Consider the following 25128-nt stretch of genomic DNA (forward strand, 5'->3'; position numbering starts at 1 on the left):
AATGAGATAAAAGGAAGGCTGATGGGGGCTTTTAGGAAGTCTTTTTTGCTCTAACAAGGAGTCCCAAGGTAGAGACTTGGCGCTTCTCGGCTTTGGAAGTTACGGTGAAGATATGGTCCTTGGAGCTGCTGTGTTCAACTTCCAAGTGGAAGGAGTGACCTTGCGGGCACCCACCTCGCCATCCGATCGGTCTTCTTCACTGTCAGCCTCAGGAGGCTGGAGAGGGATCTGAGGAGGTGAGCTACCCAACTGGAAGAAGGCGCGAGGAGCCAGCACAGAGCAAAAGAGCACTTTATTGCAGTCCAAGGGGGTTTAGGCACTTGTCCTTTTATTATGCCTGCGCGTGCGTATTGTTCATAATGCTTACTCATGCTATCGGCGCATGCGTGCATTTACTTCTTGCCTCATGCACGTGCAAGTTATTGTGAACTTTGACCTGGGTCCCACGGCCTACTCACACAAGACTGCCGACATTCGCCTTCTCCGGTTAAGCCCTAAACAGTGGATTTCCTCAGGGCTCTATTTTGGACCCTCTTTTCGTCTCATCATGCCTTCTCTAAATTAGACTTTTCAAACTGTGGGTAGTAACTCATTGTCAGGCCATTAAATCAACATAGAAGTTTTAACCGGAACGGGGAAAGAACAGAGAATCACCGAGTATCACACATGGGAAAGGTAAGAATTGGTCGGGGTAGTTTTTGTTTCTGGTGTGTTGCGTGTATGTATGTGACTTTACCTCAAACCTCTGACTTTACCTGTCTGTCTGTGTCAGTTTTAAACCCGTATCTTCAACTGCCTGCTCAGCCCGACCCCTAAGAAAGCAATTCACAGAGCCTGACTCGCCATCTTCCCTTTCAGGCCTGCCGCCAGCTCCAAAGCTGCTCCCCCTCCTGTGTCTCCTGCATCAAGGACTGTCATGACCATCTACCCACTGAGGCAAACTGGAATCCTCGGAGTCAGGCTTGGCCCTTCACACACTATGTTCTGTCTCTAAATTTTATTTCGCCCCCAAGTACCTTTTAAAAAGGTATTTTTGAAATTCCTTTCACTCCTCTCCTTTACATGCTACCATCCTGATCCAAACCACTCTCATCTCATTTCTGGACAAGGGCATTTGCTTCCTGACTCACCTCTCCACACCATTTCTTGTCCCTTGCCAATCCATTCTTCAGTCTGCAAACAGAGGGATCTATTAACCATGTCACTTCCCTACTAAATTCGAAGGGTAAAGCTACAAATCAGTCGAGCTTGGAAGGCACTCTGTAACTGGTCCCTGGCCATCTCCCCTTTCCAGCCCTCACAGCTTCCCATCTGGGGCTGCCCTCAGTTTTTCATACATACTGTACTGTCTCATGTTTGGGCCTCTAGAGATGCCTTTCTTTCCAGAAACTCTCTTCTCCCTCCGTCTCTTAATGTTTCCAACCATCCCTTATTTATTTGTTGAAGTCTCAGAAGGCTGTCACCTCCTTAGGGAGGCCTGAGTAAGATTAGGTCCTTCCATCAGAGTACATAGCACAGTTATAATTATTTATTTGTTCTAAGTTCTATGTTCCCTATGAGACTAAGTTCCATCAAGGCGAAGATGGCTTCTGCTTTGCCTCTTCACATTGGTACCACAGCACCAAGGGTCTGGTACCCAGCTGTCACTCACTCATCCTTTTTTGAATAGATATAAGACTGTGTTTACGACGTTTCTTTAAATAATTATGGCGGTCAATTTTGATGTCACATCTTTAAAAGAACACCTGATTGCCTGAAAGTGGAACATTATCATTTGAAAGATTCTGGGAGGTTTGAACTACTGTAATATTCCAAGTAGGGCTGTCAACGCCCTCAGAGCTTCATCTGTCTAACAGAAGCATCCGTGTTCACCAGGAGTCTGGTTCGGTTACTCATCTGACAGAAGTACGTTGCTGACTAATCAGATCTCTGCAGTGGTTCATCCCAGTCTGACTTCTCTGTCTCTAATCAGAAAACACATTCAGAGACATGACTTATCGACACCTGAAGGCGTGTGATTCTCTACCTTCTACTGCCAATCATTACTTTTCTGTCTCTTCTGCTCCTCTGCCCACATCAGGCCTGCAAACAGAGAGGGGACAGCAAGGCTGCTGACTTTAACAGGCCTCACTCATTTTATTTTTCATGCCCTTCAGCAGGTTGTTCCTCAGTATGTCCCCAGGGGATACTACAGTAATCCTCTTGGCCTTGGCCTCTCTTTGGAGTTGAAAATTAAAATGAGTTTTCTCCAGTTGCTGTAAGTAATATAGTTAAACATTACAATGTGGTTGACCCCTGCCTCCCCACATCTCCCCTTTGACGTTATTCTGAGCAGCCTGCTGATCAGACAAACGTGGGTGAGATGCAGAAGGGGGTTAGCAGGGAAAGGGACATGTTATACTTTAATAAAAAATGCAATTTCACGTTCCCGAGAAAGTTATCTTGGGACAGGCCATGTAGGTGCACGCACTGCATTATGTAGAGGCTCTGCCAGCATCTCCATCACTTGTAGCCCCAGCACCGCCCAACAGAGAGGAAGCACAGGCCTTTTCTTACCTTTCCACACCACCTGCCAGATGCAAATGCAAAACACCCACTCATTCCCACATTAGGGCGTGGGGAGACCTCTGCTGGTGGCGAGAGTTCAAGTTGCATTTAAATAAAGTCCCTGGCAGTGTTTCCCCTGCCCTGTCCATTCAGAGAAAGAATAGGCCGAGGCGGCTGCTGTCTTCTTGGCCTTGGGAATAATGTCTGCTGTGGTTCCCAGAGGAGCTCCACGGAAGTTCTTAATGACCATGTTTCTGGGTACTGTTGGCCTCATCTCCACTTAATATTTCACGTGGTCTCTTCTGATTCTTTTCCGTCTCTTTGCCTTCTTTCCAGTTGAATATGTTTTGGTGAAATTAAGTTTCTCTTTCTTCACATGCTTCCTCTATGAGGGCAGTGCTCTACGCACCAAACTAATGCAGCCTTGGCTAAAGCTGGGTTCTCTGGAAACCTACTTTGATCACAGCCAGTCCCACTTCATGGTGTTCTTTCTCCTGGAACTAAATGTTTCCTCCTCTGTCTTCTCGCCTGGTCCCGGGCACCCACACCCAGCCCCTCTGGCAGAGAGCAGTCTGGGGGCTTCCTGCTTCTGATTTTTCTGCAACTTGGTTGCACCACTCAGTGACAGGTTTACAACCTGTCTGTCTCTCAGGCTGTCCTGTCTTCCCTCACTGTCTTTCTTCTTTGGAGAGGGAGCTGGAAGGTCAGGCTGTTTTCCACAGCATGTGGCTCAGCAAGTGCTCTCTCGAGGGACTCAAAATTGTCTTGAGACAGACCAAAGCCCCAAGTGGAATTTTTTCCCCTGGATAATGGGTTTGGATTGGTTTGGTATAGTTTTTGGAGAATGGATGTGATCCGGGCTTGGCAAGAGAGTAACATTTTTCTGATTTTCTAAGAAAAGCTTCTAAAGTTTTAGCAAATTAGTAGATAGCATTGAAGCCAATAATCATTTTGGAAATTAAGATCCTGGGACCCAGACTCTGGAAATAGGTGTTATAGGTCTTCAGAGCCTTCCGGGTTTCAGAGCCTGGGGCTGCTGATTGGTTAAAGAGAAGGATGTTGAAGGGACATTGAGCGGGAAGATGCACAGTGATTGGGAAGGGAGTGCTGTGTCTGGCTGCCTCTGTCTGCTTAGGGGCCAAGGGCAGGGTTCTGCTGCTCAAAGCATCAGCATCCTGACCCATGGCCCCAGGGGTAGTGGATTCTGTGATCTCCCTTGTTTCCCAGCAGTTTTAAGGTATTCAAAATTGAACTTTGCTGTTTCTCCTTACCACCTACATAGGACCCCAACTTAGGATCTGCAGATAAGCAGATTCCTCATACCAGTAGCCCTCCAAGCATCTTTATCTTGCCTCTGCTGAATGCGATTGTCACACCCACCCTACCCCAGCCTGCCCCTGCTCCGCTTGACATCAGGCACAGAACTAAGAGAGGTGGCACATCTTTCCCTGCCCCCGGAAGTAAGCATTGATCATAGTGCTTTATTGAGTGCCTACTGTGTGCCCAGCTCCGTGTATATGTCTAAACTTCTGAGGTTGTTCTTGTTTTCAGATGGAAAACTGAGGCTCAGGGCAGTCAGATGACGCAGGGCAAAGAGGGCACACAATCAGATTTGGAAACCATGGCACATAATAAGAAAATAATGTTTGAATCTTTTATTCATTACAATTATATGAAGGAGAAAGTCTCACTCTGGTGTTAATGCATACTTTAAATTTTCCTTTTTGTTATTTGTTTTGTCTTATACTTTGGTTTTAATATATTTTTAGCACCTTGGTAACACCTGCTTCTCTCTACTACCCCCTCTTCTTAACAAAGAGAAAGCAAATCTCTGATGTTGGCAGGCAAGGGAATCAAGCTAGAAGTTAATACTATTGTATTGCATTCATCCTATCCGTGTTCACAGTTACCTCCTACTTATAGCAAGTGATACTGATTTTCCATTTACAGTTAGAGACATGAAGTTCCCTTTTGAAATAAACTTAAATTTGAAAAGAAAAATTTCATCAAATTAAAAAAAAATTGGGGGTGGGGGGAAGGTATAGCTCAAGTAGTAGAGCACATGCTTAGCATGCATGAGCTCCTGGGTTCAATCCCTGGTACCTCCTCTAAAAATAAGTAAGTAGACCTAAATACCACACACACACCCCCAAATCAGTACTTTACAGCTGAGGTGTACTGGCTACAGCAAATATCATGAGTACGTGACCCTGCATGATATTTCTGATGGTCTTTCTGCCTTACTTTCCCTGGATGCGAATAACATCTGCCTTCCAAGGTTGTGGTGAGGAGTAAATGTGTTAACCTATGTCGAGGGCATAAAGCAGTTCCTGGGACCCAGTAAGCACTATGGAGGTGATAGCTGGTGGTATTATTATGCAAATGTGTGACATTTAGAGAAGATTTTCATTTGCTTCTTGTGTGTCTCCTGAGGAAAGGCAGGCTGGTATAGCAGTGACAGCCAGGGGCATCTGACTTTTAAACATAGATTTATTGGTAAAAGTCATACCTAGTTTCACAATGTTCTGAAAATTGCAGAATGTGGGGCAAATTTTACTGTGATTTATTGTTAGCAGCCTGCAATTAACCTTTTTTGATATTCAAATTTTGTCTATGTCAATAGGGAACTTTTACAGCCTTCGAAGTACTTTTTTAACACGACCCGCCGGCCACCCCTCTCTTCAGTGCACCCACAAGAAAGTGAAAGCAGTAGTCAAATTGTAGAGACTGCTTTAATAATTACCAAGTACAAAGCTTGTTAGGAAAAGTCCAGGGACTTTTAGAGCACTTACTTTACTCACATGGGGCATAATTATGAAGAGGTAAAACTCTTCTCAAACCACCAAATGTCTGGGAATACAAAGTGCAATCTCTGTGTAGAAATGGAACTTTAAAAGAGTTCCTGGGGCATATTTTAGTGTTATCAGGGGAGTTTCAACAGGAATTAGCTTTCAACAACCCACCATGTAACTTTGGAGGTTAAAGGCTGCTGTGAAGTGTTGGTCATGGAAGACTGCAGTGAAACTTACCCGGACTCCTAGGTGTGGGATACTGAGTAATCAGAGCAACAATTAAGTCCTCAGCGTTGAAAGTAAAGGAGCATACTCCAGGATATTTAAGGTACACGGATTCCAAAGGGATGCAGTATTGGCTGTAGAAAAATGCACAGCCTAACAAGTTGCAAGTTAAGTTTTATTTGGAGAACTTGCTGAGGACGATAGCCTGGGAGGGAGCATCTCAGACAGCTCTGAGGAACTGTTCCAAAGACATGAGGGAGGGGTCACGATATACAAGATTTTTTCCTGGAAAAAAAAAACTAACATAGTCAAACATCAAAAGATGACTGTTAATCCCCCAAACAGACATCTCAAATTAATGATTTTAGTGCTTGTCTATGCATGGGAAGATGCCAGAGTCTGAGCTTATTGAAATCATTCCTTAGATATGCATCTTAACTGTTTAGGGCCCACATCATTTTTTTCTCCATCCTGAATTCCCCTCTGGGTGCACCATCTGGGTCAGGGGCAGCAGCTGCAGTGGCTGATGGATGGCTTGATGGCAGGCAACATTCGTTGTTTACTGAAATGACAGGTGACATTTTTTTGTCCACACTTGCTTTGGTGAGGGTAATGCAAAGACTAAGTAAAATGATTGCATTTAATGGAATAGCATGAGGCTTTGGTGGCATGTTTGTATGAATACATAAAGAAAACGTTTTTCCAAAAAATGAGTATCAAATGTTTTTTATCTCATTGCCTGTTGTTAGAAGAACATTAATATTGAACTCTTCTATAAATTCTCTCAATAATGACTTTATAAAAAAAATAATACTGCCCCATTGATATGAGTTTGGTTAAAATTTCCAGCCAGGTGGTGATTACTTGAAAAAAAAAATCTATGTAAGTTAAACATACAACATGCTCTTGTGTAAATATTTCCATAATAAAAATCTGAATGTAGATTCCAGCCAAAAGTGCCTGTAGGACAATGGTACTCAGAAAAATCAAATGCATCTTTCAGAAATTTTCAACTGTATCAAGGGGTTTTCATTGTTGATCTCATACCTTGTACACCTGGAGTCTGCTTATGTTAAATGAAATTCATTTATTGAAGAGGCAAATGATGATGAAGTCTCTACACTGTCCTAGGTGTTGAGGGCACAGCAGTCAACCAGAGGGAAGGCAGCCGCCGTCCAGTGGGAAGATAAGTCCCTGACAAGGGAAGCTCAAGTATTCAGAGCTGTTACAGCAGGGGATCCCAGGATACTATTGTGCACTTTTGCTGGGTCAGGAGAGACGGGGATGGGCTTCAGGTGAGTCCTGTGGATGCTCAGTGCCCACCAGGCAAAGGGGAAGAGAGTGGCTGGGAGAAAGTCAAGGCATCGATGGGGCTTAATGGATACCATGTGGAGTCAGGGATGGTTCCCGGTTTCTGCAGACACCTTTTTATTGCTCTTGCAGTAGCTTCTTTGGGCTCACCTTGAGCTGGGAAAGCTTGGAGTTCTGAGAGGTCCGCATGCTGTTGTAGGATTCAGGGTTCTCTACTCTGCCAAGGACTATTTTAGCTATATTATGGTTTAAGAAGAATTTGAGCATCCCTCTGGGAACTTAACTCTATTTATAACATTGTTTCTATGGGAAAAGTGTTCCAAGTGACAATTTAAAACAGAATTTTTAGGACATGGCCTTTTTGTTGCTGGAGACTGTTGGTAATTTTTTCTTCACATATAGAGATTATGTTGAAGTTTTTTAAAAAGTGCACCTAGTTATAAACAAATAGAACAAGGGAAAAGCTGGTGTTGCTTCTTGTGTTTTTGTTTTTTGTTTTAATTGAAGTATAGTCAATTTCTGGTGTATAGCATAATGTTTCAGTCATATATATACATGCATATATTTATTTTCATAGTTTTTCATTATAGGTTACTACAAGATACTGAATATAGTTTCCTCTGCTATACAGAAGAAACTTGTTTATCTTTTTTATATATAGTAATTAGTATCTGCAAATCTGGAACTCCCAGTTTATCCCTTCCCACTCCCTTTCCCTCCAGTAAACACAAGTTTGTTAACTATGTCTGTGAATCTGTTTCTGTTGGCTGCTTGTGTTTTTGGTGAGTTTTAAAATGGAGTGATTTTTTTTTAAAAGGAACTATGTTAATTTCAAAAGGTAACATTTATTGAGTATTTACCATTTACTAGCCTCGGAGTTAAATGCTGTTTGTGTATAATTTCATTTAATCCTGACAACAAGCCTCTAAGGTGGTATAATAATGAATCTGACTCCATCTTTGATGCTCAGCTGCTGTCAAGCCCCCCCAGGCCCCTTGCCCTCCTGCCCTACATCTTGGCAAGCTTATTAAAAAAAAAGGCCCAAGTGCTCCCTTGTTTGGCACTGTTGGGAAGTTCAAGCCGTGTAAACCCTAGCTGCAAGGGGGAACAATCACCCCAGCCCCATCGTCTCATTATAAGACCTCAAAGCCAGTGTCCTTTCCTTGCGTCCCTAAACCATTCTTGGAGCCCACCTTACTCTCCCCAGGAAGCCTCCTTCTGTGAGTTCTAAAGTTTTTCAGACCCCCTTGGTGTCTGTGCGGCATGCATCCTCGGTCTCAACATCCAAGCCAAATTTTAGGTAAGGAGTCCATCTCACTTCTGCGAGGTCACCACAGCAAGTGGATAGAGCGCTGTCTGTTTCACAGATGAGGAAAATGAGGCTCAGAGACGTGAAGATGCTTGCCAAAGGTCACAGAGCTAGACAATGTATCATCTTAACCGCGCTGTTCTTTGTCTACTCCAAGTCAGATGAGTTTGACCTTTTGAAAACCGGTGAATAAAATTGCACTGAGGGCTTATACCTCTGGCTAACTCTGAACACGTATGGAACGCCTACCTTGTTCCCAGCCCTTTACGTGCATAAACTCACAGTGTCCTCTTAACAGCTCCCTGATGAGCTACATACCATTGATTCCGATTTTTATAGATGAGGAAGCTGAGATACAGTGAACTTAAATAACTTACGGAGGATCAGTCAACTAAGAAACGGCAGTGCTTGGATATGAACACAGGCAGCCTGGCTCAGAACCCGTCCTCAGAGTCCCAGGACTCCTATACGACGCCTCTTCTGCGGCGTGCAGAGAAGCTGCTGACTACCCCAGGTTACAAGGATTGCATTCTTGCCACGGCCTAAGTGGACAGCACTTGTTTAAAGGAAACCCAATGTTAAGGACACACTCACGGATTTCATTAGTACCCTTATAGTACCTGTATATGTGTCACTCAATACTGTAAACTTCTAGAAGGAAAAGCCAATAATGTGTTGCCTTTGACATTTTTCTCTCCTCTCCCAATAACTAGGAGATTGCTTTTGAGACAATGGGGAACTCAACCAATGCCACTGGAAAGGCTTAAACTCAGTGGGCGTTGCAGAAAGAATCCCTGCGATTCTACCTTCACCCTAGACGCTGCGTATTACACCAGATAGGCCAAGGCCCTGCTGCGATTGCCATGGAAACTCTCTAGAATTCTTGTTCTCTGTCTTGTGCCATCTGTCTGACTAAAAGTATAACAAGGAAAATAATGGTCTGTAATTGCTTGTAGGAAAGTACCCCAAATTCACTGGGAAAGAATATTTTTATTAAACCATCTGCTTTCCCTCTAGGCTTTCCAGCAACTTCACTGAAGTCTAATAAATAAAATGGCATGAAATTTTTCATGACCAATTCACCATGCATGGCTATTGACTCTAGAAATCCAGTTATTTGGAAGATGAGGATTAAACAAACAAACAAAACACTTTGAATCAAAGAAAATCAGCATGAATTGCAGCCCTAAGAGTTGGAACAGTTGTTAAAACTAGTCTCTTACTCAGTCTGTGTACCAGAGGCAAGGTTTGCAGCTTTCAAATCTTGGCTCTGACCTTGTGTCCCTCAAAATCCTTGGGCAAATAAGATTTACAATTTGCCCATGAACAAAGCTAGCTAAATAATGGCTTCCATGCAGAGCTGTTGGAAGATAAAGGAGGCTATGAAGGATGATGAGGAATAAAACTTTACATAATTGGGTGTCAAACATGGTCATTTCTCTGAGGAAACAGATCAAAGCTAGAGAGGGAAGTGTTAGAGTTGGAAGGCATTTCATTCCACTCAGTGGTTTTCGATCTATGTTCCAAGGAACCCCTGGATGGATCCCCTCTGATTTCCCTCTGGAGCTGCCAGAGGTAAGAAGTGAGGGTCGTTACCTCTGGACTCACCTACCCAACTTCCCAGAGGCAGCTCTGCATTTACTTGATTTTCACTGGGGATTCTCATAAAATGGATCTTAACAGATAGTTTGAGAAACGCTGCTTTAATCCAGCTCCCTCATTTTATAGATGAAGACATAGAAAGCCAGAGGTTTACGTAATTAGCTAAGGCGCAGGGGTGTAGCTAGGACAAGAACAGTTCCCTGTCTCTCTGGCCTGCTCTTCTCTCAGTGGTCTTTTGGCTGGAAATATAACATGAGTGCACACGTTCCACTAAAAGACCCAGTTCTGAACACTCTTCCCAGCCTCCATCCCGAACTTCATTCTCTCCTCTACTAACTTCCTGCTTCTCTGATTTGATTTTTATCTGGCCAGTTGAGCTTGCTGGCTAGCATAGCTTTTGTGAACAATAACCTAGTTGCTCTTTAGGTAGATAACTAAGTAAGTGTTTATTTCCTAAAAACTCTCAGTGCACTATGTCCTGGGAAAAATAAAGCCTGCAGAGGCATATCAGTGAGGTGCTGGGTCTTGATGTCTTCAAGAAATGGTACTACAAGTGACTCACTTCGAAGAAAACACTGCATTTATTCATGGAGTGGGAGAATCATAAACTTCTCTCTTTGATGTAAGTTAAATAACTAAAATTATGGCTTTTCATCAGGAGAAAGAAATGATAGTTTAAAAAGAGAAAAGTCTACGTTGTCTTTGTTACATGGAACCACCTCCAGATCACAACATTGGTACTGGAAGGGAACATGCAGATCACCTCTCAGCAGAATCCATTGTTTCCAATATTGGTCATTGTTACCATCTTTAATGCTGCTGCCATTTCTTGAGCGCTTACTATGGACCAGACAACTGTGCTCAACTCTTTACAAGCATTGCCATTTGACCTCCATAACCACTCTGGGTGTTACTAGTCTTCCCATTCTTCAGATATGGAAACTGAGGTTCAGGATGGTTGAATCAGGACTAGAACCTTGCACAACTACAGGGAGCATCATTCACTTTGTTTTGTATGTAAATGGCGCCTCCTGGAGCACAATGCAGTAGCCCTGAGTAGAACGACTCCCAGCTTCCCAGCTAGAAAATCACACCAGGACTGCTCTAACTTTACTGCTCACATTCATACCAAAAAAAAAAAAATCTTGCAGAAACAGAAATATAATCTTTATAGAGAAGCTTAATGATTATATACGTTAGTGGGTTTACCAAAGTGGCTTATTATGATTTTCAGAGGATGAGAGTTTGAATTGAATGGACTCTTTCTGGAAAGCAGTTTAATCAGATTGTCAAACATTGAGGTAATCGATGAAATCATCAACCACATAAAATTTCATTGGTCCACAATTACACAATCACATTTCTCTCTTTAAATAAGTGATTAAGAGTTTTTACAACCTGCAAAGTGAAGATTCCCAGCTTCAGCGTGTGTGTGTATTTGAAAATGGAGCCTGAATCTTCTGATAGGTTGACATGGTTACCGATAATTATTTATTTCTGTAGCCTGGTTCAGTTACCAGCCATCATAAAACAGGCAAGGAATAAACTTGCAAAGAAGGAACACTGGAGAACATTTCTTTGGGCTGTTAAAGTCTGGGTACATCTGTGTGGAGTACCCAGGGAGGTTTCTTCATTGTTAATAGACAGTGAAGTCAAGTTACCATAAATAGCTCAAATTTCAAAGCCTAGATGGCGATCCATTTAGTTTAGACAAAGTAGGGAGGAGGAACAGGGCAGGAGGAAGAGGAATCAGGGACAGTTTCTTAGTGTTTCAAAATGAAATCTGACCCGTGTTTAGAATTTTTGTATGAGGAGGGGAAGGAGGTTTAGCGTTCATTTCCTGGGACTTAACAAGCTATGGAATTTTGATAGTATTTGTGTCTGTTTATCCTAAACTTCCAAGAGCCTCATCTGACAAGATGTCGGGTAACAAAGATGGGGAACAAATAAACAAAGAACACACCCTAATATGTTTTGGGAGTGAATAGCAGTGGTGAGAGTGGGCACCTTTGTCTTGTTCTTGATGTTAGAGGAAAAGCTTTCCATGTTTCACCACGAATATGATGTCAGCTATGGGCTTGTCATATTTGTTGTTTATTACGTTGAGGTATGTTTCCTCTATACCCATTTGTTACGAGTTTTTATCAAGAATGGATATTGAATTTTGTCAAATTCTTTTGACATCTTTTGAGACGGTCATATAATTTTTTTCTTTTGTTTTATTAATGTGGTAGATCACATTGATTTGCATACTTTGAAATATTCTTGCATCCCAGGGATAAATCCCACTAGGTCATGGTGAATGATTCTTTTAATGTTCGGCTCTATTCGCTTTGCTAGGACGTTGCTGAGAACTTTTGCAATCATATTCATCAGGGGTATTGGTCTATAGTTTGTTTTTCTTGTCGTGTCCTTTTCTGGCTTTGATATCAGGGTTTGCTGACCTCATCAAATGAATCTGGGAGTATTCCCTCCTCTTCAGTTTTTTTTGGAAGAATATGAAAAGGATTGACATTAATTATTCTTTAAATGTCTGGTTAAATTCACCAATGAAACTGTCCAGTCCTGGGCTTTTCTTTGTTGAGAGATTTTTGATGACTGAGTCAATCTCTATACTAGAAATTGGTCTGTTCAGATTTTTTTATTTCTTCCTGATTCAGTCTTGGTAAGTTGTGTGTTTCTAATATCTTTTTCCACATTATGTCCCAAGAGCTGCAAACATAAATTTAAAAAGCATAATAGTTTAAAAGGAAATTAACAGTTTAAAGGCACAATGTACCAGAAACTGTGCTGAGTATATTTCTGTAAATCAACTAATGTAATCTTTACAATGACTGTGCAAAAATGTTTTCTTTATCTCCATTTTATAGATGGAAAATTGAATTTCATAGGAGGCAAATAATTTCCCAAGATTACATGGTTTAAAAGTGCCAAATCTTTCATTTGAACTACTTGGGTTTTAGAGCAAAGAGATTTGAACCTGCATTTATAATTTATTAACAAACTAGAACGTCCGCAAGTTACCATGTGTTTGTCTGTGAATGCGTATTTCCATGCACATACATTACCTAAGGACAGTTTAAAAAGTAGGGCCAGATATCACAACCATTTTATTTTTTTTTTTATTTTTAATTTATTCTATTTTTTATTGAGGTATAGCTGATTTATAATATTACATTAGTTTTAGGTATACAACATAGTGAATCAAAAATTTTATAGTTAAAAAGTTTTATAACATTTAAAGTTATAAAATATTGACACAATTCCCTGTGCTGTACAATGTATCCTTGTAGCTTATTTATTCTATGCATAGTAGTTTGTATCTCTTAATCCCCCACCCCATCTTGTCTCTCGCCCTTCCCTCTCCCCACTAGTAACCACTAGTTTGTTCACTGTATTTGCAAATCTGTTTTTGTTGTGTTGTATTCATTCGTTTTATTTTTTAGGTTACACATATAAGTAATAACATACAGTATTTGTCTTCTGTGACTTATTTCACTAAACATAATATCATACCCTCCAGGTCCATTCTTGTTGCAAATGGCAAGAGTTTAATCTTTTATGTGGCTGAGTAGTATTCCATTGTGTGTGTGTGTATACACACATACATACATACATTTATATATACCACATCTTCTTTATCCATTCATCTTTTGATAGACACTTAGGTTGTCTCCGTATGTTGGCTATTGTAAACAATGCTGCTGTGAACATTGGGGTGCATGTATCTTTTTGAATTAGTGTTTTTTTTTTATTCAGTTACATACCCAGGAGTGGAATTGCTGGATCATATGATAGTTCTATTTTTAGTTTTTTGAGGAATCTCCATACTGTTTTCCATAGTGGATGCACCAGTTTATATCCCCACCAACAGTGTACAAGGGTTCCCTTTTCTCCACATCCTTACGAACAGCTGTTATTTGTGGTCTTTTTGATGATAACCATTCTGACAGGTGTGAGGTGCTATCTTATTGTGGTTTTTATTTGCATTTCTCTGATGACTAATGATGTTGAGCATCTCTTCATGGGCCTATTGGCCATCTGTACGTTTTCTTTGGAAAAATGTCCATTCAGGTCTTCTACTCATTTTTAATTGGGTTGTTTGTTTTCTTGATATTGAGTTGCATCAGCTGTTTATATATTTTGGTTGTTAATCCCTTGTTAATCATATCATATTTTCTCCCATTCAGTAGGTTGTCTTTTTATTTTGTTTGGTTTTATATGGTTTCCTTTGCTATGCAAAATCTTTTAAGCTTAATTATGTCCCATTTGTTTATTTTTGCTTTTGTTTCCTTTGCCTTAAGGACAGATCCAGAAAATATTGCTATAGTTTATGTCAAAGAGTGTTGTCCTTATGTTCTCTTCTAGGAGTTTTATGGTTTCCAGTCTTACATTTAACTCCTTAATCCATTTTGAGTTTATTTTTGCATATGGTGTGAGAAAGTGTTCTAATTTCATTTATTTACATGTAGCTGTTCAGTTTTCCCAGCACGACTTATTGAAGAAACTGTCTTTTCCCGATTTTATATTCTTACCTCTTTTGTCACAGTTGACCATAACTGTATGGGTTTATTTCTGGACTTTCTGTCCTGCTTCATTGATCTATGTGTTGGTTTCTGTGTCAGTGTCATACTGTTTTGATTACTGTAGCTTTGGAGTATAGTCTGAAGTCAGGGAGCATGATCCCTCCAGCTCTGTTCTTCTTCCTTAAGATTGCTTTGGCTATTTAGGGTCTTCTGTGTTTCCACAGAAATTTTATAATTATTTGTTCTAGTTCTGTGAAAAAATGCCATTGGTATTTTGATAGGGATCAGATTGAATCTGTAGATTGCCTTGGGTGGTATGGCAATTTTAGCAATATTGATTCTTCCAATCCAAGAACATGATGTATCTTTCCATCTGTTTGTGTCATCTTTAGTTTCTCTCAGTGTCTTATAGTTTTCCCAGTACAGATCTTTTACCTCTTTAGTTAGATTTCTTCCTAGGTACTTTATTATTTTTGATGTAATGATAAATGGGATTTTATTAAAAAAAATCTTTCTAGTAGTTCATTGTTAGTGTATAGAAGGGCAAAAGATTTCTGTGTATTAATTTTGTATCCTGCAACTTTACCAAATTCATTGATGAGCTCTAGTAGTTTTTGGTGGTGTCTTTAGGATTTTCTATGTATCTGTAATGTCATCAGTAAACAATGACAGTTTTACTTCTTTCCAGTTTGGTTTCCTTTTCTTTCTTTTCCTTGTCTGATTGTTGTAGCATTGCAAGCACTTCAGAGAATGAGAAACTTGACACAGAAGAAATACATAACTTGCTTAAGGATCAATTTTCTGGTAGCAGAATTGGAAAGGCAGGGATTTTTCATGGGGTTCATCTGTAATTTTAGAAGAAGTCGAAGACTCCACAGTGGGCTTTGAGGAAACTATATAGCCATAAGCAATCTTCCAGGGATAATGACAAAATGTACCCTCTGAGTTAAGCTTTTTAAAAATCAAGTAGTTATTTAATAAGTTGCAAATGTTTGTTTGGTGTCATATGAGAGATACCCCCCTGAGGCATGTGCAGATGGCATTATCTGCCTGAGAGCCTTAACGGCCACGCATAAGCCCTGGGCTACATGGTGTGGGGCATTTAGTCAAATGGCAAAGCTGACTTGTTTCTTTAGGAAAACAGAACATTCATTTATAGGAAGTGGAAATCTCCTTTTTCGTAAGACTGGCAAAAAAAAAAAAAAGTTGGGCAAATCCCATCCCACAGAAGGTGTCAGCAAAAAAAGATAGTGTCAAAGGAAATACTTCCAGTGGAAGAATATTGGCCAGTGAAACTTACCTGCCCATTTTCCTCAGACCCCTGATCTTTGCTAGGAGATAAGGGTGTCCAGTTGGTTAATAAATTAAACAACCCATGCTACCGAGTCAACCAGTTCATGTTCTATGCCTGTAGGCAAGAAATATCCTTGGTAAAATGCCCAGATCTGATGACTCATAGGCTTTCAGTGTCTGATTATTTAATTATTACAGTTTTCAGAGATCTAAAGAATAATAGTTTCTAATTCCAACAGGTTAGGGCTCTGCAGCAAGCCAGTGAGGGAGCTGTGGGGGGCATTTTTTACTCCTTTTTCAACTGGTCTCTTTGGGGCCGGTTCTGTGCTAATTCTATGCACCCTCTCTGCCCCTCGCCCCAGTCTAAAGGCCATCTGTATTAAATCACCAAGAAGCACCCAATCAACACATTTTCAAAATTAACATTAACTTTAGGTTCATTGGGTTCTTATTTTTGACATAAGCAGCCAGAAGACGCTCTTGTAAAATTGTGTTTTGAAATGTTTCTTTTCTAATTCTGCTTTTATCCGTACAGCTGGACAAAATCGCTAGTTCCCTTTGAGGGAGAACCATCAACATAAACAAAGATAGGAAAATTGCTTCCTTCATTTTTGTCTTTATTTCTTTTATTCACCCATTTATATAATGACTCATTAACTGTAGAACCTACTGGATACTGTAAAGTACAAAATGACAGAAACATAATTTCTCAGGAAGTACGAATTCTCTTAGGAAAGACAGATGGATAAATAATTACTAAAATATGAGACAGAGAAACTTATTTGAGGGCGAAAAAATTGATTCTGAAGAAATGAGGCACTGACCCAAGGGTCAGGGAGCAGAGAGAGCTGAGGGAGTGATCACAGCAGTGGGGCTGCTTGGCCAGCCGGGCAGAGATTGGGAGAGGGAGGCGGGGTCTTCCCTGGGATAGTCTCCTGGCCACTGAGAGCCTATCTAGAGCCCCTGGCTTTTCTGTTTCACATGAGCCAGAGAGAATCCACAGGAGAATGAAGGAGGAGCCACTGCTAAACCTCAAGGTCAATGTGGTGTCCAAGCTGAAGAGAGAGAAACACAAGGGGAGCCAGCAGTGAAAGGCTAAACCCCCAGCTGGGTAATAAAGAGGCTAGGAATTAAGAATGAGTATCCAGAAGGAATTAAAATGCCTTCAACTTTTTTTAAGCTTCATTTTTAAGTATGACTTGGGATGGGAATGAGTTTTTGTCCTTTAATAACAGCAATTGGTAGATAATGTATTCAATTGTGTGTGTGTGTGTGTGTGTGTGTGTGTGTTTTAACTGCAGTCAATTATGTGGTTATTTGGCTACATTTGGAATTTTGGATGATTGAAATTTGCTCTTTTCTTCCAGATACTCAGTGTCCAGATTCCCTCCCCTAGTATAGGGCTCCTCTGAGTCACTGACCCACCCAGTCTAAAATAGATACAGCAGAAATGGTACAGGGCTCTGCATGTCCAAATACGGGGTCAAGTGAAAGGGTTTCTTGTGGGTTATAAATATATCTTTTAGGGTCCCCCTCCCTCTCAGTGCATACCCTAGAACAGAGAGGAAAACAGGTTTCCTTTCAAGTGCCGACTCTGACCCCTTGATAGTGGGCCTTAAAGAATCCCTATTGCGAAGGATTCTGAGGCTGTACCCAGACTTAGCAGAGATGAATGTCTTGATTGTTTAGCAGTGTGTCTTGACTGTGGATCTTGATACCACTTCCAGCTTTGCACAAGAGAGTTATATGACCTCAGACAAATCATTTCACCGTCCTAGCCCCCAGTTTCTTCACATCTGAAAAACGGAAGTTGGACTATCATTTCTTTCAGCCTGACATTCAAACTGAAGATGCAGAGAGGACTTTATTCCTATAACAGGCTCATTTCTCAGCTACTTCTTGTGCAGTCCACCACAAAGGAGCCTGGATACACCAAAGTAAAGCAACTCACTTTAAGCCTTAAGCTGATAGCAGATTCAATTTTGATGAAGTGGCAGTAAAGTTTGGCACTAATAGACAATTCTTTGTGACCCTGTTTGCACATAACCATGTGGGACTTGTATGACCTGCACTGAAGTTGGGGTTGGGCTGGGCCCTTTGCTGCTACTTACCCAACATTTCCTCCCTTCTCTCTTTCCTTGTATGTTGTTCCTTCTGGTTCTGTTCTCTTTGCTCCATTCAACCCCTTTGTTTTTAACCACATCCTCTGGAGTCATAGAGGGACTGGATTCATGCCTTGCTGGAGGTCAAGGTCTAGTTCTCAGCATTTGGGTTTGGTGGTGGATACAACTGTTGAGGGGTGGGTAGTTAGAGGGAAAAGTTATAGGGAAAGATATTTAGGTCAAGTTGTCAAGGCTGAGTCTAAATCTGGCACAGGCCAGGTGTAAGCCAGGTCAGTGGGAGTCTGAAGGAACTGCAGGGCCCACCAGCAACATCCCTGAAAGTGTCTCTTGCAAATTAGGCCTCACCCAAAGGGTATTAAGGGCACTTCCTGTTGGCTTCTCAGTGCTGTGGGTTTGGGAGCGCAGCGGCAAGGCAGCCTGAAGATGGTGGTCCTCGACTCCAACTGCGCAATAGACTCTTTAAGGAAGCTTTTGAAAACTATTGATGCCCAGTTCCTACCCCCAGAGATTCTGAATGCATTGCTCCAGGGTAGAATCAAGAACTCATTTATAAGTATATTTTTAAAGCTCCAGAGGACCACAAGCTTGCCTCTCCTCATGACTACAACGAAACCACAACTGAATGCTAAACAACCATCGAAAAAAAGACTGGAACCTAGCAAAATAGATCTTCTGGAACTGGAAACATAAAGAGGGAACCACAGCAGGATGGTAGGAGGGGCGTGTTCATGATATAATTGGGCCCTATACCCCCCAGGTGGGCGACCCACAAGCTGAAGATTTGTTAAGTGGCAGAGGCCCTCCCACAGGAGTGAGAGCTCCAAGCCCCATGTCAGTCTCCCCAGCCCAGGTCCTGGCATTGGGAAGAGAAGGAGACCCCAGGACATCTGGTTTTGAAGGCCAGGGGGGCTTGGCTCTGGGAGCCTCATGGGACTGGGGGAAACGGAGGCTCATTCACTTCAGAAGTGTACATGGAAACTCATGTGCACCAGGTCTAAGCACAGAGGCAATGATTTCATAGGAACCTGGGCAAGGCTGGCCTGCTAGATTTGGAGGGTCTCCTGGGGACGTGGGGGATGGCTGAGGCTCACTCAGGGGACAGAAAAGCTGGTAGCAGACAGACATTCTGAAAGTGTTCATCTACATGAGCTTCCCTGGAGGCTGACATCTTGATTGCATCATTAGCACCAAGACCTAGTCCCACCCAACAGCCTGTAGGGAAGCCTCAAGCCAAACAACCTACAGGGTGGGAACACAGCCCCACCCATCAGCAGACTTCCTAAGCCACGAAGGCCTCTAGACACAGCCCTACCCACCAGAGGTCCAGGACCAAGCTTCATCCAGCAGTGGGCAGGCACTGGCTCCTCCTGCCAGGAAACCTGCATAAGCCTCTAGTCCAGCCTCATCCACCAGGGGCAGATACTAGAAATAAGAAAACAACAATCCCAAAGCCTGTGGAAGGAATCCACAAACACATAGAAAGATAGACAATAGGAGGCGGCAAAGGAATATCTCCCAGGCCAAGGCACAAGACAAAATCCCAGAAGAAGAAATAAGTGATGAGGAGATAGGTAATTTACCTGAGAAAGAGTTTAAAGTAATGATGGCCAAGATGTTCAGAGAACTCAAGAGGAGTATAGTTGCGCACAGTAAAGTTTTTAGCAAAGAGATGGAAAACATAAATACCCAGGATTGAAGAACAAGATCACTGAAATGAACAATACACTAGAAGGAACCAAGACTAGACTAAATGAAGCAGAAGGACAGATCAGTGAGCCAGAAGACAGATTAGTGGAAATCACTACTTCAGAACAGAAAAAAAAAAAAATTAAAAAAAAGGAATGAGGATGGTTTAAGAGAACTCTGGGACAACATGAACTGCTCTAATATTTGCATTATAGGGGTCCCAGAAAGAGAAGAGAGAGAGAAAGGACCTGAGAAAAATTTTGGAGAGGTAATAACCAAAAACTTTACCAGCTTGGGAGAGGAAACAGTCAGCCAAGTCCTGGAAGCGCAGAGAGTACCACACAGGATCAACCCAAAGAGGAACACACCAAGGCACATAGTCATCAAATTGACAACAGTTAAGGATAAGGAGAAAATATTAAAATTAGCAAGAGAAAAGCAACGAATAACATGCAAGGGAACTCCCATAAGGTTATCAGCTGATTTTTCAGCAGTAACTCTATAGGCCAGAAGGGAGTGGCATGATGTATTTAAAGTGATACAAGGGGGAAACTTAAACCAAGAATACTCTATCCAGCAAGGCTCTCATTTCGACTTGATGGAGAAATCAAAAGCTTCACAGATAAAAGCTAAAAGATTTCAGGACCACCAAGCCAGCTTTACAACAAATGTTAAAGGACCCTCTCTAGTCATCTAACCATAAGAAAAGAGAACAAAAAGAAGAAAGAGAAAAAAAAAAAGACCTACAAAAGATTGCTTTGGCTATTTGGGGTCTTTTGTGGTTCCTTATAAATTTTGGAATAGTTCTAGTTCTGTGAGGAACGTTGTGAGTATTTTGATGGGGGTTGCGCTGGATCTGTGGATTGTTTTGGGAAGTGTGGCCATTTTGATAGTGTTGATTCTTCCAATCCAAGAGCACAAGAAATCTTTCCATTTCTTTGTGTCATTTCGGTTTTCAGAGTATAGGTAACCTCCTTGGTTAAGTTTTTTTCTAGGTATTTTGTTGTTTTTGATGTAATGGAGATGTCTCTGCCAGTTATAAAATTTTGGTTTTTGAAGCGGAAAAAAAAGTGAATGAAGGGCTGCAAATGGTAACATATCCTTTTTTATGGGTGAGTTGTATCCCATTACATATATACGTGTGCGTATGTGTGTGTGTATGTATACTGCATCTCCCTTATCTATTCAACTGTTGATGTGCACTTAGGATGCTTCCAAATCTTGGCAATTATAAATAATGTTGCTGTTAATAGCAGGGTCTATGTATCTTTCTGAGTTAATTCTTATTTTGTGGTTGGCTTTATTCCTTTGATAACTATATAAGTTTAAAAAGCTAAAGCTCTAAACATTCTTAGAAACAATGAACAGTACATATATGTAAACTTAAAAATATATGTGCAGTAAAAAAAGGATCAAGCCATGAAAGACATAGAAGAAACTTAAAAGACTTATTACTAAATGAAAGAAGCCAGTCTGAAAAGGCTACAAATTGTACAATTCCAACCAAACAACATTCTGGAAAAGGCGCAGCTACAAACACAATAAAAAGATCATGGTTTCCAGGGGTTTGGGAAGAGGGAGGGAGGGAGGAATGAATAGATGGAGCACAAGGGATTTTTAGGGCAATGAAATTATTCTGTGTGATACTATAGTGGTGGCTACACGTCATTATGCATTTGTCGCAACCCATAGAATGTACAACATCAAGAGTGAACCCTAATGTAAACTATGGACTTTGATTGATAATAATGTCCGTGTGTTGGTTCATCAATTGTACCAAACATGCCCCACTGACGAGGGATGTTGAGGGTAGGGGAGTATACACGTGTGGGTGGGGAAGGCTATGAGGGAACTCTGTATTTTCTGCTCAATTCTGATGTGAACCTGAAACTGCTCCAAAAGAATAAAGTCTATTTAAAAAGAGATAGCTAGCTGGGTAAGTAAGTAAGTAAAACTCCCCAGGTGACCTATGTACACGACTGAAGCTGAGAATCACTCCTCTAGGCCACCAACACTACAAATGTGCCTTAAAAGCTGTCCATGAGAGGACTTGGAGGGTCTTATGCTTAGTAAAATAAAGCAGACGGAGAAAGACAAATACTGTATGATGTGACTTCTTTGTGGAATCTAAAAAATAAAACAAATTAGTGAATATTACAAAAAAGAAACAACAGACTCACAGATAGAACAAACTAGTGGTTACCAGCGGGGAAAGGGAGGATAGGGGTAGGGGATTAAGAGATACAAACTACTATGTATAAAATAAATAAGCTACAATGATATATTGTACAAGACAGGGAATACAGCCAATATTTTCTAATAACTACCAATGGAGTACAACCTTTACAAATTGTGAATCACAACATTGTACACCAGAAACCTATGTAATAAATCCAGTGTGCCTCAATAAAATAAATAGACAAATAACATTTTAAAAGCTGTCTGTAAAAGAAAGAGTGGTTTATATCAGAAGTTACACGCTGGCGGCCTGTGTAGTTAGAATTTGGGCAGATATGTTTTGTTTGGCCAGCACAATGTTAAAACAAAAATAAGCAAGCAAAACTCCCTGAATCTGAATGCCTCTTCAGGAGGCCTGACACTCAGCAGGCTTTTGTAATTTCTGTTGCTTGCTTGGCATTTAGTTATGCAGCTCCTGGTCTGCTGAGACCAGTGTCCAGAAAGCCAGCTGTTTCCCTCTCCTAGAGAAGAAAGGCGGTGGCGGTGGCAGTGGCGGTGGTGGAGGAGGTGGAGCGTAAGAAGGGGGTCGTCAGAAACCTACAGATGACCGACCTGAAGTTATTACTCCTCCCTCCCCTGAGTTCCTACCCACTTGCCACATTATTTTTGTGGCCAGAGTCGGGCTCCAGCCCCAGTGACATGACGGGCTACTTCCAAAGAGGAGGAGTTCTTGTAGGATGGGTCAATTTTATGGACATGAATTGGACCACGGTGCCGGGGGATCACGGAGGGAAGAGCAGAGCTCGGAGCCCACTCCAAGGGAGTCTCTTTTCAGGACCTTTGTTCCATGCAGTGAGTTGAGTCTGGCAGGCCCTCCAGAAAGATTGTTGCTGCAGGTTTCCCCAGGCAGCACTTACTGGCAGAGGGAACTGTTCCCCCAGGGTCAGGCACAGGGACTTTGCCTACATGCAGATCATCGGAAGGCACAGGATGGACTCAAACATTGGTGGCTTTCCTACCTCTTCAGTATTTCTCAAAATGTAGAAAATCTCTTTCTAGAAAACTACTAGCACATGTAGCCTCAAACTGTCAACACAAAGAGTGGTACTAATTCATTCCTAAGCCATCTTTTCTACCACAGGTGTTGACTCATTTTCTCGGGACCAGAGATTCCATCACACATTTTTTTGGTTTACAGCCCCTCTCCCACACTACTCTTCCCAGATGCAGAGCAAGCCATCCCGTAGGTGTCCATGATGGTTAATGGGTTGAATTCATTTTCAGTTCCATTTTTTTATACTTAAGGTTGGGCTATAAAAAAAAAATCTCACAATTCCCTTGGTGATCGCACGTTACTACTATAGTTAAAGCTCAGAAGTAATCATAACTACTCAGCCATAAAAAAGGATGAAATAAGGCCATTTGCAGTAACATGGATGGACCTAGAGATTATCATACTGAGTGAAGTAAGTCAGACAGAGAAAGACAAATATTATGTATCACTCATATGTGGAGTCTAAAAAATAACACAAGTGAATCTATATACAAAACAGAAACTATGGTAACCAAAGAGGAGGGGGAGGGGTGATTAATTAGGAGTATGTGATTAACAGATGCAAACTACCACACATAAAATAGGTAAGCAATAAGGATCTACTGTTCAGCACAAGGAACTATATTCAATATCTTGTAATAACCTATAATGGAAAAGAATCTGAAAAATATATATAACTGCATCACTTGGCTGTACACTTGAGACTAATACCATATTGTAAATAACTATACTTCAATTTGTTTAAAAAGTCATAGTAGTGTGGATTAGCTGTACATTTTTAAACTGCAAAAGCCAGCCCAAGTTTGTGGTCAGGGCTTCTATTTCTGCCTCCTTGAGAGGGTGTTACAAGGGTCAGATCAGTTCTTGTCTTAATCCTTTAATCCATGTGCACCTGTCCCCAGTGAGAAGGGCACATGGAGCAGACAGACCTTCCGGATGCAAACACGGTGGAGAGGAAGTGGCCTGGGTTCCCTTCTGTGGCGTCAGACACCGTAGCCCCCTCACCCTTCCACTCTCACCACCCTGTACCCTCAACTGCTGGGAACGAAGCTGAGAATCAGAATGTACTTTTGTTTGTTTTCTTGTTTGTTTCTATGACTCTAAAACACACAATGCTTGCGTAGCAAAATCTGTCTACCGGGATCTTATTTGGGGGATGGTTTCTATAGCAATTTCTGCTCGGTCTTCTAGCCTGAACTGCACACGTGTGACATGCACTGACCCTCAGATGCACTGTGCGTTTCTACCTCATTACTACCCAGGCTGGGGGTCTTTTAATGGGGACATAAGAAAGTATCTTTATGTGAACATAACCACATCACTACAGACAGACATAAAATTTCTACTGAATAACTTTAGACATTTCAGCTAAAATAAACATCACGAATGGAAGTCATTCTGGTTTTAATCTTTGCTGCCTCCCCTGGGGTAGCAGGTCATGATGTAGTTCTCTGTCCATGAGCAGCAAGGACAAAGCCACCATCTTATTTTTAATTGGGGGGTTTTCCCATGTCCACATATTCTCCTAATCTCCACGCAAGAGATTTACGGCCACAAAAAATTATCTCGGGGACTGTTTATTGCTGTTCCTCACAGGGATGTTTACGTTGATCTGTCCTTTCTCTGTCCTCATGTTGTACTCACCATGCCTGGGGACAGAATCCCAGGGTTTCGTTTGCTCTTTGGTCATCCACTCAGTGACAGGCCAGGGTCCCATTAGTCTCCATCCTGTCTATTTCGATGCGGCTCCATGAGCTCACCGGTTACATCTGTCTCTCCGGTCACACATGTCACATACTGGTGACTCTAGTTCTTTAGAAGGTCTGACTCTGAATCGACTCAGTCCTGCTGCCTCTGTCATGGGAGGACCTCTTGCCCTGACCCCAGTGTCCTGGATAAGAAAAAATTAGCTCTCTGCCTGAGCAATGTTTCTTGACCAAAATCTAATCCATAGAACCCTAGGTAATGGGGATGCAAATGCATGTGATATAAAGCAAAAAAATGGTACCCTGTGTGTCTATGTGGAGGAACTCAAGGGAGCCTTTACTCACTCCTTGATTCATTCATTTAAGGTGTCTAGAGGACACCTTCCCAGACCCCCAGCTTTTGTGTGCTTCACTGCCAGCTGCTCACAGCTTCTCCCTTCTTCAAAGCTTTGACCGTGACTACTGAAGTCACTTGTCCATTTAGAGAGTCAAAGTGCCTGGGAGTTTATGACCCACCATCCCCTCACTGGCCTCTGCTGCTCAGGGGTTGACTTCACTGTGGGAGGGAACATTTGACTCCCAAAGAGACCAACTCTGAGGTGCAGCTGATGCCCCAGTGCTCCCCTGGGTTCCGGAGACCAGGGCTTTCTCCTGACGTTGCACCATCGTGTGTCTTCCTCCTCTTCTCTCGCCTGCCTCCCTGCTCCCTCAGCAGTTTCTCCCAGGAACACATCCTTAATAAATCACGTGCTCTCAAATTTTTGGTTCAGGGACTG

At 41.8% G+C, this 25128-nt stretch overlaps 1 protein-coding gene across 1 annotated transcript in view; it reads left to right on the forward strand.

The window, feature by feature from the left end:
• Positions 1-475: 475 nt before the first annotated feature.
• PIP5K1B (phosphatidylinositol-4-phosphate 5-kinase type 1 beta) overlaps positions 476-25128 on the forward strand; it is a 404141-nt gene continuing 379488 nt past the window's right edge. Inside the window, exon 1 of the mRNA XM_072959563.1 lies at positions 476-675. The gene's annotated coding sequence lies outside the window, so the exon portion shown is untranslated. The remainder of the gene's footprint in view (positions 676-25128) is intronic.

This window comes from Vicugna pacos, chromosome 4 (assembly GCF_048564905.1).
Source record: "Vicugna pacos chromosome 4, VicPac4, whole genome shotgun sequence".
Classification (NCBI taxonomy): domain Eukaryota; kingdom Metazoa; phylum Chordata; class Mammalia; order Artiodactyla; family Camelidae; genus Vicugna; species Vicugna pacos.